The sequence below is a fragment of the Triticum dicoccoides genome, chromosome 7A (genome assembly GCF_002162155.2).
Source record: "Triticum dicoccoides isolate Atlit2015 ecotype Zavitan chromosome 7A, WEW_v2.0, whole genome shotgun sequence".
NCBI lineage: Eukaryota > Viridiplantae > Streptophyta > Magnoliopsida > Poales > Poaceae > Triticum > Triticum dicoccoides.
Window position 1 is genome coordinate 665,203,671 of NC_041392.1, and position 13,514 is coordinate 665,217,184.

The following is a 13,514-nucleotide window of genomic DNA, read 5'->3' on the forward strand; positions in this document are numbered from 1 at the left end:
ATCTGGTCGAACCTGGCCAGATCTGTGGTGTGTTTGACGCGCGCAGGCCCTGCGCGCTGGTCCTATGATGCTGGAGCATGCGGCTCCGCCCGTGATAGATGCTTAGTTTAGGATAGGTGCTTCGATTGTGTAGTCATGTTGTTTGTGGTGGGTGTAGCTCTCTGCAGCTATTAGGGCTGCAGTATTTTTTTTCTTTCTCTTTTTGATCTTCGGATCTTCACCATGTTGTTCTTCCGCTGCTTTCTGTTAAATCTGAATCAAGCTAGCAATTTGCTGTATCTTTCGAAAAAAATTACAAAAAGAAACTTGACAGTACCAACTGGATTGTTTGCATGTACGTGTACATAGTCATGCATGCTTCAAGTACGTGTAAATTTGCATACAAAAGTTTGTTTATGGTAGAAAAATATTTGAATGTTCTGGAGGAAACAACCTCATGATCAAGAAAATTTATTTTAGAACGTCACACAAATCTCATCACCTTTCGTGGAATTTTGCACATACAAAAGACAAATGTGCGTACGACTAAAAAAATACAAAGTTTTGACATGTGAAAGTAGATTTCGTTTACCTAGGAGCTCATCCATCTTGTTCACATTTTTTACACAGAAGAAAAGACCAATGACTTCGTCAAGGCTGGTCCAATGTGCGTGCTATGGTTAAAGAAAATAAGACTTTAGCAAACCACTAATCTCTTTTCAGACCAGACTCTGAATCAACTTAATCACATTCAATGCACCACGTACGTGCTGTAATACCACACAGTCCCTCGCAGTCCCATCGGAGCCGGTTGCGCTGCCGGAGTCTTTCGCGGCGGAAGCTTTTTATATCGGCCCGCTTTCCACTTTACATATTCGTGTTGTCCTCTTGGCAAGAACCACTCCTACGAATTTGGATTGGGCCGCTGCAGCTGTACGTGCTCTTCCTCCAGCTCGTTACCACGCGCCACGCATACGCATCCACTGCTGCATCAGCTGCGGTTCGCGGCCGGCGGCCGCCACACGCAGCTCGCTCTGCACCAGCAGCCTAAGCGAGCCCACAAGTTCCTTTCCTCTGCTCCCTCTTGGCATGCTGCTGTCACGCTGCTCATGTCCCAACTCCCGACAGTGCTTGTAGTGGCCGTTGTTGTGATTTTGGAGGTGATTGCTGTCCAAGCCGGTAGAACTCACAATTCCAACGGAGTCGGGGTCGCTCCGGCAAGAACTTCTAGGTTGTTCAACGGTGACGATGATGTCGAGTAGTGGGACACAGTCTGCTGTCCAGTGGCACGCCGGATGTCTGTTCGACGAGGCAGCACTCATGGCATCGGTGTCTGCCTCTGTTTCGAGGTGCGTCGGGGTCAGCCTTGCCGTCCCTCTCGCCGGAGATCTTGCAATTCCTGTGAGGATGGTGGCCTTCTCCTACAACGTTGTTCTTGTGTTGCAACGAGCGGCCCAGCCAACGGCATCTTGTCTAGGATGCCCATGAGGTTCTTCTCAAGTCTCATGAAGCTTGGACAGCTTCCGCCGATGCTGGCCCAGATGGGATCTCGGGCATACTTTCCAGAGTTGGAGCCGAGCCGATGCCAGTTATACTGATCTGATTGGAATTAAGGGGTAAAAGTTTATTTTTTTGAAATCAGGACTAAAGGTTTCCTTCTTTGACGTAGCTGCAGTATCTAGCTTTCGTTTACCAATACGTGTCATGCTCACTTACAATGGAAAGACATTATGAATCCTTGGCTGAGTTGATATGAAAAATACTACGTAAAGAAGTGCTTGTGATGGTTTGAGAAGTAACGTATTTAAGGTAGTAAACGCCATGTTCGCTTAGCAGTATGGAACTAAACTTAGGTGCAAGAGGGAATGAGACTTTAGGAGTAGCGAGTATTGGCGTAACGCGCTACTGCTAAGTACGTTAGCAGTAGCGCGTATGTAGGAAGGGCGCTGCTACAATACATAGTTTGGAGGCAACGCCCTGGCAATTATAGTAGTAGAGCTCTTTTCCCCTAGCGCACTACTGCTACCTGAGTATTAGTAGCGTGCCTTTTCGAAGCGCGCTACTGCTAAGTAGCGTCTGTTTTTGAACCGCGCTGTTGTAGCAGTAGCGTCTGTTTTTGAACCGCGCTGCTGGTAAAATTCTGTGTATAAGGTTTTCCCTAGTAGTGCCTTTCTAGACGAACGAAGCAACCATTATTTCACACTTGGCTTCGCCATCATCTCCTTCAATAAAACCTCGTAGTATTACTTCTGCCATTGTTCTGCCTCAAGAGGGACACGCGCATCGCCTTGGTACATCATGACACATGGGACCGCATGACAGGCCATGCTCCCCCGCCCATCGCTCGATAAAATCACCTCATTTTTACTATTTTCTCCGTATCAGTTTACATGGCATGCACGTCGTTCGAGGTTGAGAATTTAACTGGATATATATGTGATGAACAGTACTACCTCCGTCTAGGTGAATAAGTCATTTGCGTAGTTTTAGGTCATCGATTTGAGGAATTAAATATGTGTTATATGTCATGAAAAGTATATCACTAGATTTTTACACGAATGTATTTTCCAAATATATTTTTTTGTCACATATAATACATATTTAGATAGTTAAATCGTCGACCTAGAACTACGTGAATGACTTATTCACCGAGACGAAGGTAGTATATGTTTAGAAACTACATCCGCTTAAGAATCCAATGATATAATTTTTGTGACATAGTAACTCATATTTAGTTAGTCAAATGGATGACCTAGAACTACGTGCACGCCCTATAAATCGAGACGGAGAGGGTAGTACAATACGTATCTTTTTAGATCAATATAGTCGGGATTCACCAAGGAGCAAAACCAAGTTGTAGGCTGCTCCTGTCATGTTGGCGTAGCAACTCAAGTAGGGTCGGTCCGCACATAAAATGGCGACACACTTAACAGGACCCGTTTGGCCGACATGTGGCTCATCCATCGTCTTTTTTCCTTTTTTTGAGGATCCTCATCCACCGTCTTGTTCCACGTGCGATGCACCAAATTATAGTTCGGAGCGGTGGTTGGACTTGGAGGCACCCCGGGCGTAGCGCCGCAGTAGTAGTAAATGTGCGATGAGGGGTTAAATCACACAGCCCCATCTTTCCCGCACTAAGCTGGACGGACGAAGCAACCATCATTTCACTCTAGGGCGCAAGAGCATAAAGAAAAGAGAAAACCAATGATGCGAGCGGCAGCTACCTAGGGCACCCTAGGGTAGGGGCCTCCACTACAAATCCTTTTTTTGAAAGCGCCTCCACTACAAATCCGCTTCTCCCCCGTCCTCTTGAAGAAAACCGATGATGCGTGCGGCGGTAGGGTTTGTAGGAGTACTACGGCGTGCGAGGCCACGTCGTAGTAAGGTTGGTTGTAATGAGAGTATCATAAGTAGTATCTTGCATGCCAACTAGGCAAATTTGATGAGGTGGCATAAAATTAAATGAAGAAAGAGAGGGTTGAGTATCATATCATGATACCGCATCATATTAAATGTTGTACTACTATGTGTCATGCATGTCAATAAATGAAGTCATCTATGATACTAACATATGATAGTATGCACTACAGATGTAGTATCATACACTAGTATCATATGCATGATACTAGTACATGATACTCACCATTACGACCAGCCTAAACAGGAGAGGGATTGAGTTCGAGTCGACGCTTTAATATGTGTGGGCTGCTTGGTTTTACGGGAACGAGGCAGCATTTTGGGTTCGGGGACCAGTGGAGATATACATACAAAAAATTGTGGACGTAGGTTTGATACGTCTGCAACGTATCTATAATTTTTTATTGTTCCATGCTATTATATTATTTGTTTTGGATGTTTAATGGGCTTTAATATGCTCTTTGATATTATTTTTGGGACTAACCTATTAACCGAAGGCCCAGTGCCAGTTTCTGTTTTTTTGCCTATTTTAGTGTTTCACAGAAAAGGAATGTCAAACGTAATCCAAACGGAATGAAACCTTCGCGAGGATCTTTCTTGGAAAAATGCAATCCAGGAGATTTGGAGTGGAAGTCTAGAAGTCCGCAAGGCAGCCACGAGGCAGGTAGGTGTGCCCCCAGCCTCATGGGCCCCACGGAGCTCCACCGACATACTTCTTTCGCCTATATATACTCTTGTACCCTAAAAACATCCAGGAGAGCCATGAAACCACTTTTCCACCGCCGCAACCTTCTGTACCCGTGAGATCCCATCTGGGGCCTTTTCCGGCGATCTGCCAGAGGGGAAATCGATCACGGAGGGCTTCTACATCTACACCATAGCCTCTCCATTGAAGCGTGAGTAGTTTACCACAGACCTTCGGGTCGATAATTATTAGCTAGATGGCTTCTTCTCTCTCTTTGATTCTCAATACAAAGTACTCCTCGATGTTCTTGGAGATCTATTCGATGTAATACTCTTTTGCGGTGTGTTTGCCGAGATCCGATGAATTATGGATTTATGATCAAGATTATCTATGAATATTATTTGGTTCTTCTTTCAATTCTTATATGCATGATTTGTTATCTTTAAAAGTCTCTTCGAATTATCGATTTAGTTTGGCCTACTAGATTGATCTTTCTTGCAATGGGAGAAGTGCTTAGCTTTGGTTCAATCTTGCGGTGTCCTTTCCCAGTGACAGTAGGGGCAGCAAGACACGTATTGTATTGTTGCCGTCGAGGATAAAAAGATGGGGTTTATATCATATTTCTTGAGTTTATCCCTCTACATCATGTCATCTTGCCTAATGCGTTACTCTGTTCTTATGAACTTAATACTCTAGATGCATGTTGGATAGTGGTCGATGTGTGGAGTAATAGTAGTAGATGCAGAATCGTTTCGATCTACTTGACACGGATGTGATGCATATAATCATAATCATTGCCTAGATATTCTCATAATTATGCGCTCTTCTACCAATTGCTCGGCAGTAATTTGTTCACCCACCGTAATTTATGCTATCTCGAGAGAAGCCACTAGTGAAACCTATGCCCCCCCGGGTCTCTTTCTTATTATATTGCATCTCTTTTGTTTACATCACATCTCATTTTATTATTTTGCAATCTTTACTTTCCAATCTATACAACAAAAATACCAAAATATTTATCTTATTATCTTTATCAGATCTCACTTTTGCAAGTGGCCGTGAAGGGATTGACAACCCCTTTATCGCGTTGGTTGCAAGGTTCTTGATTGTTTGTGCAGGTACTAGGTGACTTGAACGTTGTCTCCTACTGGATTGGTACCTTGGTTCTCAAAACTGAGGGAAATACTTACGATACTTTGCTGCATCGCCCTTTCCTCTTCAAGGGAAAACCAACGCATGCTCAAGAGGTAGCAAGATTCGACCGAAATGCAATGATACATGGGCCCTGCATTTTCATATACCCGCGGCCGCGTGAAATTTGCTACTCTACTCAAAACTAGTGAGGTACATACATGCATTGAACGCATGAGATTTGGAAACCAAATTATGAATAAATACACACTATAGCATGTAAAGCTTTGAGTCATATATGAATGATGTAGATGTTCATTTAGTTCTTATAGTTCATCTCATTCAAAATCAATTAGTTTTATAAAAAGGTTAAGATTCATGGGATTGTGCATTGTAAAGCATAAAGTAAAAAAAAACAAATAATGGCAATTCATTTATAAAAAAAGTTTGGGCAATTATGACATGAAAGATTCTAGAACAAAGGACAAGTGCTTGTGTTTGGAGGTTTGTGCATTATGCTTAAGTTCAAACATGGAGTCTTCTAGATTGTACATGTGGCAGAATCTGGTGGAATGTTGATGATATCCAACGGCCAGTAGTGCTCGGATTTGCCATCTCTGCACTATCAAATTGGCTTCATCCAACGACCATCTTTCAAAGTTATTCGCACACTATATAGGTGTATAGATAATGCATAAAAGTTCCTCCAAAAACATCTATAACTAATGGGAAGTGAATGTATGCTTAAAATGAAAAAAAAATATAATACTCCCTCCGTCTAGGTGTATAAGTCATCTTAGGTTTTTTTGCTAGTTAATAGCATGCCATGCAATAAATTAACCACTGCATGTCATGTTTGAAAGTCTCAAGCCATTGAAAGCATGCACAACCCACATCTCTTATTGGTTGATATGTCACAAAACAAGAAATGGGGAGGGAGTTAATGTGCCGTGCCTAAGTGTCTTGGGATTATTTGGTTTTCGGCAGATGACTTACACACCTAGACGGAGGGAGTACAAAGAGAAAAAAATGAATTGCAGTTAAAAGAATGACATTTCTAACAAAAATGTGAATGTGAACTACATATGTGTGCACGTGGCCAGCACATACATTGTCAATACAAAATTTAGTGCAAGAAATAACTTATGAGTAACATGCACGAATTGATGATGTGGTACTTGCATGCATATAGAGTAGAAAAACAATGTGATTTATGACTTGCATGCATGATGTGTTCTTGTGCCATAGTTGCATGTCTAGGAAAAAAGTTACTAGTGGCTTGTACTAGCTATTTAGGAATAGAAGATGTATACATGAAAATTGTAGGGAAAGAGATGGTATGTATCTCAATTCCTATGAGTAGGGATTGGAAAAGAGATGTCATTTGGTTCACGTCATAGGAACTTTTCTATTGAATCTAGAGATGACATGTATCTCAATTCCTATGAGGAGGGATTAGAAAAGAGATGTCATTTGGTTCACATCATAGGAACTTTTCTATTGAATATACGCTAATATTTATTTTCCTTTGAAATTATAGGAGTATAGGAATCCATTCATATGAACCAAGTGGCTCTAAAGCTATAAAAATGATATCATGTATATTTCCTTTGAAATATGGAGTATATGAATCTATTCCTATGAACCAATTGGCTCTAAAGGAAAAAATCCTATAAAAATCATATCATATAGAGTTTCTATGATATTCCTCCACACCAAAGGATGGTTGAAATTGCTGCAGGTGATACGACGGTCTTTGTTTGTAGACTCCTCCCCCATCTTTATAGTTACCTCTCGAAAATGAATGAGATGATATATACTGGGTATTTTAGATCTGCATTACACGAAAACTCGGTAAAAGTTTGCGAGGTTCGAATTTTCAATAAAGCTATATGCACTGCATTTTGGAACGAAGGGAGGAGCATACGACAGTTGCTAACACTCACGTGGAAGATTTGTGTGTAGGAGGAGTGGCTGCTTTTTTAAATGACTTGGCAAAACTAAAACTCTCGGATGCCGATCTAACGGTTCTTATAGCGTTCGTCAGGAAACGGCTTGTGGCGAACGTTTGTCGGATAATGATTTACGGACACATGCATTGCATTGATACGTGTCCCCTCTCTCTCACGCACACATCCACCTTCACGAGTCACGACTCTCCCGAGTCCTCTCGCACCCACCGTCTATCTGCAGGTAGATGTCACACACATATGTGCTCTTCACACCCTACCCTCAGAACTTCTAAAAAACAAAAGACGTCGCGCACCTTTTATTTTAGCTCACACGTCACACACTTATACTACTAGTCGTCAACCCGTGCATGTGCACGGGCTAGTTTGTGTGCACTTTTAATAATATAATTACTAAGTAGGTACTTTGAAGAAGTTTATTCCTGAGATGGACCAAAAAAAAATTGTGACATATACAAAAGATTGAAACTTGAGATTGCACTTTGCAATGCTTCCAAGACAAATGTTTCACTGGAAGCTTTGTAGTTGTGTGTTATACTCTAAACGATAAACTGTAACATTATATATTGAGAGGTTTAGGAGAAATCTTTAATAGACTAACTACTAATGAGCCTAATCATTCCTAATGAGCAAGTAGGCTAAGCATACTACACTTCCACATGTTCTTCATACAGTAAATAGTGGAATTTATTATACTTTTTTAAGTGTATCCTATGTTATGCTAGTCTTTGTCCTTGAGCAGGAAATTAATACTCGTAGCATTTTATGTGTTAACATTTTCCCTTATGCAAATCGATCTAAGTTGTTATAATGTCGCATTGCAAGAAATAATCTTCTTGAATAAGCCATTGTAACTCAGTCTTACTGGACAATTGTCTTGATATACTATTTGTTTGTCTCTGTCGTACGTTAGAATTTCAGCAGAGTCTAAATAGTAATGTCAACCAAACGCAAGCTTGATCAGACCAAAACTTTCCACTCGTCCTTCCCATGAAAATTTTTACCTAAAAAACAAAAGCAGGTTGTTACCATTTCTATTTTACCGTAGACTTTGGTAAAGGAACACATAAAATGTCTCAGAAATTATGTTGACATTGCAAACGGACATCAAATTTTTCAAGTGACTTGTAGTGTTTTTATTTTCTTTGGTGCCACTCCAATATCGATATTTTACCTTATAATCGTTTTTGTGTTCTTTGGTGCCAACTGCATTACTAAACTTTATTAAATAAAATTTAAAAAAGATAGCTACCCTAACCAACATTGGGGCGATATTCATTCCTTTGTATTAAGTATGTGCAAATTTCCTTCCACCACTGATTAGAACATGAAGACCTGAACAACAGCAAGCGAATTGGGCTATGAGACTGAAGAAATGGAACCCAATCAGTCCATGAGTGTCCATACAGGGAAATAAACGAATACAACACGGTGAGGAATAAATAGATCGGGTGGTATATATATCTTCATCGAAGCCCTGCAATTGAATTGTCACATGACATGATGGGCGTAGTTGCTATTGTCAAAAATAAGAACCCGGCTATGAACATACAGAAGAAATCAAATCAAATCATATCATGGTAAATATGTGACAAATAAATGACAAATGTAGAAATTACATGCTTGTACGGCCTTTCTCATGTTTCCGTGGTTTCGTCCAAACCCCATAACGATGATGATCAAGAACAGCAAATTGGATGGTGGTCTGCCTGGCAACGTTTCTTTGCCCTTAGCTAGCAAGGTACATGTGTATTGAGGCATGGAGGAGATATACAGGCTAGAAATAGGCTAAACAAATTATTTGAGCTTTATGAAAAATACTTCAATTAGTTTGAAGCCAGGAAAGAGCTATCATGTGAAAACTTGAATATATAGTGCTAATCGTACGTGCAGCAACCTAGGTCAGTATAGGCTCACAAACCAGTGTAAGAGAATAATTTAATAACATGCAAGTATATTTTATGACTAATAACACTTAAGGACATTCCTCCTTTTCTCTAGTTTAGATGCCTGCACCTGCAGTTTACATGTCTGCTACATCTGTAATTATCAGTTATTGTTACAAACAAACAGGTAGGGTAGTCTCTTTAGTTTACAAAAATATTGGACCCTTATTTCTGTGTATGCAGCAAACGAAAATGTTAGTACCTTAGTAAAAGATCAATCTCGTCCTTGGCCTTGTCTCTAATGATGAGATTCAAGTTGTGTTGTTTATGGGGCATGCATATTGGCCATACAGGTCCTTCTCCCATGGCTCAGGTTGACCGTTTGAAACCTCTGCATTATCCACCACAGTCCTGAGTAAGTGTCATCTTTTATCTCTTCACCGACGACCTTTCTCTTTCTAGTGCCCAGGACTCGGTTTTTGTTATGTCGACTAAGGAGAGAATACACCACAATGAGCAATGGTTTGGTAGAAGATTGTACCTAGAGTGGAGTGTATTTTCTTTAGATGGAATAGAAGAGTCTAGGTGCAGGAAATTGCAGCGGACATCCAATGTAATTAAAACTGATGCTAAACGCAAAAGGAAACATTACATGTGCCACATCAGAAAGAAATTCCAATGCTTAAAAAAATAAAAAAATTGGGTATTAATAGTCTATGTTATTAAGCATCTGATAACTAAACGATCATAAAATCTGTCATGTTCTGAAATTGAAACAACTGATACTATTTTTTGCTTGGTTGTCCATACAAAAAAACAAAAGCAAGATGATAAATTAATACGTTTTTCAAAAATGTTAAATAGAATAGCAGTTGCAAGTTCCAGGGGTAAGTAGTGACTGACAACAAATTATACATTAAAAGCAGAAGGGGAACATCCTGGCAACATATAGAATAGGCATGTTAAAGATGGAAATCGAGTCCCATGTTCCAAAAATTACTATTGCCAGGTATATGACCTGCAGCTGGCATGCATCAAGTCGAGTCAAACAGGAATCTAAACATTGTAAGAAATTAACCGAGCAATCTCTCTCCTCGAAGAATCTCAGAAGATATGTATTCACCTGAAGCATATAGCAGTTTTTAAATATGATTTTGAGAAACTTAGAGAATCTTGCCTCTAATTACCTTCTGAAATATCAATAATAATACGATAGGAGATGAGGCGTACTAACTATTATTTCTCATTCATGCACAAATAACTCAATCTGCAGCTAAAGGCTGAATAAAAAATAATCTATAGATGTACATACACTATATGCGTGTAAGCATAATGAATATAAATTCCACACTTGCAAGAATCATTAAAACATATTCAACGACATGTGCATGCGTAATCCAAAAGGTAGTAAATTCTAGCGAAGAGTTTTGTACCATATACATACATGCAGATTGTATGACAATAATTAGGCCAATTTTTTTTAAATAATACATCTTTTTTATTAAATTTCAGAAATATTATGCCGTAATTATATTTTTCAAAAATAATATCCTGTCGGCCTACTGTTGGCCGATTGGATCCAGTCGACCTGCTGCTGGCCGATTGGACCCTAGTAGGCCCACTGTACGCTGATTGGATCCAGTCGGCCCACTGCTGGCCGATTGGCTCCCAGTCTATTTCCTTTAGGTCGACAGGTGCATGCACCCATTTATCTCTGGAATCAGTATTTGAGAAATGTTGAAGAAGTACTTAAAAAATGTTGATCATGCATATAAAAATGTTAGTCAAGCATTTGAAAAAAAATGTTGAACAAGTATTTAAAAAATATTGAAAAATTATTTAAGAAATGTTGAATAGGTATTTGAGAAATGTTAAAGAAGTATTTTAAAAAAACAGTTGATCATGTATATAAAAATATGAAACAAGTATTCTAAAAAAATGTTGATCATGTATATAAAAATGTTAAAAAAGTATTTTAAAAAATGTTGATCATGTATATAAAAATGTTGAACAAGTATTTGATAAAATGTTAAACAAGTATTTAAAAAAATTGAACAAGTATTTGAGAAAATGTTTAACATGTGTATAATATACATGATCAATATTTTTATATTGATCAACATTTTTACAAATACTTGTTCAACATTTTTATATACATCATCAACATTTTTTCAAATACTTGTTTAGCCTTTTTTCAAATAATTGTTTAATATTTTTTGCAAATGCTAGATTAATATTTTTTTTATACATGGTGAACATTTTTGAAAATACTTCTTCAACATTTTTCAAATACCTATTCAACAGTTTCAAATATTTTTTCAACATTTTTCAAATACTTGTTCAATATTGTTTTTTCAAATGCTTGATTAACATTTTTATATGCATAATCAACATTTTTTTAAATACTTCTTCAACATTTTTCAAATATTCATTTCAAAGATAAATGGCTGCATGCACCTGTCGGCCTAGAGGAAACGGACTGGGAGCCAATCGGCCAGCAGTGGGCCGACTGGATCCAATCAGCATACAGTGGGCCGACTGGGGTCCAATCGGCCAGCAACAGGCCGACTGGATCCAATCGGCCAGCAGCAGGCCGACTGGATCCAATCGGCCAACAGTAGGCCGACTGGGTATTATTTAAAAAAAATATAATTAAAGGACAAAGGTGCCGATGAGTCCGTGCAGATGACGCAACCAAGCTCAGGAGGAGCTCGATGAAGATCTTGTCCTTTGTGTTGTTTCGTTCTAGTTGATCAGTAGTGGAGCCCAGTTGGGGTCGATCGGGAACCTTGTCGCATTTGGGGTTCTTCTTTTATTTTAGTTCCGTAGTCGGACCTTGATTGTATTTGGTTGATGTAATGCTTTATTCATGTAATTGTGTGAAGTGGCGATTGTAAGCCAACTATGTATCTTTTCCCTTATGTATTACGTGGGTTGTGTGAAGATTACCTCACTTGCGACATTGCTTTCAATGCGGTTATGCCTCTAAGTCGTGCTTCGACACGTGGGAGATATAGCCGCATCGAGGGCGTTACAGTACTTCTCTCAGTGTAACTATGGTACTGCCTCCCTAGCAGGAATAATTCTCAGCAGGTACTTCCTCCCTCGCATGTTGTACTGCTCTGAACATCTACCTAAATATTGTATGTACTTTCCATTACTGCTACCTTTGTACTTCCCGTAATTCTCCACTCAGCAGGTCAAAATTTCATTCAATCTCCTCGCCGCCCGCCGGAGTAAAAAGAATGCCACATAATACCACGATGAAGAGAAGTACATTTTACCCTCACACCTCTCGCTAGAGAAGGATCTCGTGCTTGTGCTCGACATTGGAACCCGTAATAACCCCGCACCCGTAGAATACGAGTTTCGTACTGCTCTGCAATAATATTTTTTTGTATTACTCAAAATGATTAATTTGTATTGCTCGTAAATTATTTTACATACGTCAGTTTCCTTCGACATGTATCTTGTACTTCTTGGGAATATCAGTTTTCGTACTTCTTGATCTTATAGGGTTTGTACTTCTCAATTACACAATTTTTATTAAGGCTAGTTTTGCATTTTTATCTGCACTGCTGCTTCAAGATATTCTTTACTGCTACTCTTCACTACAGAGAACCTTTTTGCACTTCCCTAAGCTTTGCTAATTCCACAGCTCCAAGTAGCAGCTGCAAAAGATGAGTACCAAATTAGCATAAAGGACACCCTGTACTGCTACTTCAAACTACTCGGTACTTCTCTCGGTGTAACTATGGTACTGACTCCCTACAAGGAATAATTCTCAGCAGGTACTTCCTCGCTCGCATGTTGTACTGCTCTGTACTTCTACCTAAATATTGTATGTACTTCTCATTACTGCTACCCTTGTACTTCCCATAATTCTCCACTCAGCAGGTCAAAAATTCATTCAATCTCCTCGCCAGCGAGAGGAGAATAATACAACCTGGAGAGTCCGGGCGCGGAGGCGGCGGACAGGAGGAGCACGTGGAGCGAGGACTACGTGGCCGGGGCGAGCGTCGGGTAGACGAAGGCCTGGGAGCCCGGGAAGATGAGGCGGCGGAGGAGCACGGCGGCCATGGGCGCCGCGGGGTGCGCCGGGGAGAGCAGCAGGTGTGCGAGGCGCAGCGCGAGGGCGTACGTGTGCGACGCGCGGAGGGCATGGAACGTCCGCTCCACCCGCGACCGCGCCTCATTGGCCGGCGACGCCAGGTCCCCCAGCAGCGCCGTCAGCGACGCCGAGTCTGCGCCCAGCACCGCCGCTGCGTCCTGCTCTGTCCTTGCCGCCGGAGGGGAACCAGGGGCAGCCTCACTAGGGGAAGAAGGTGGTTAACCGGGGAGGGAGGTGCACGCGGCGGGGTGGGGTGGCTCGCTCGGGGAGGGAGAGGTGCGCAGCGGGGGTGGGATGGCCCGCCGGGGAGGGAGAGGTGTGTGGCAGGGGTGGGA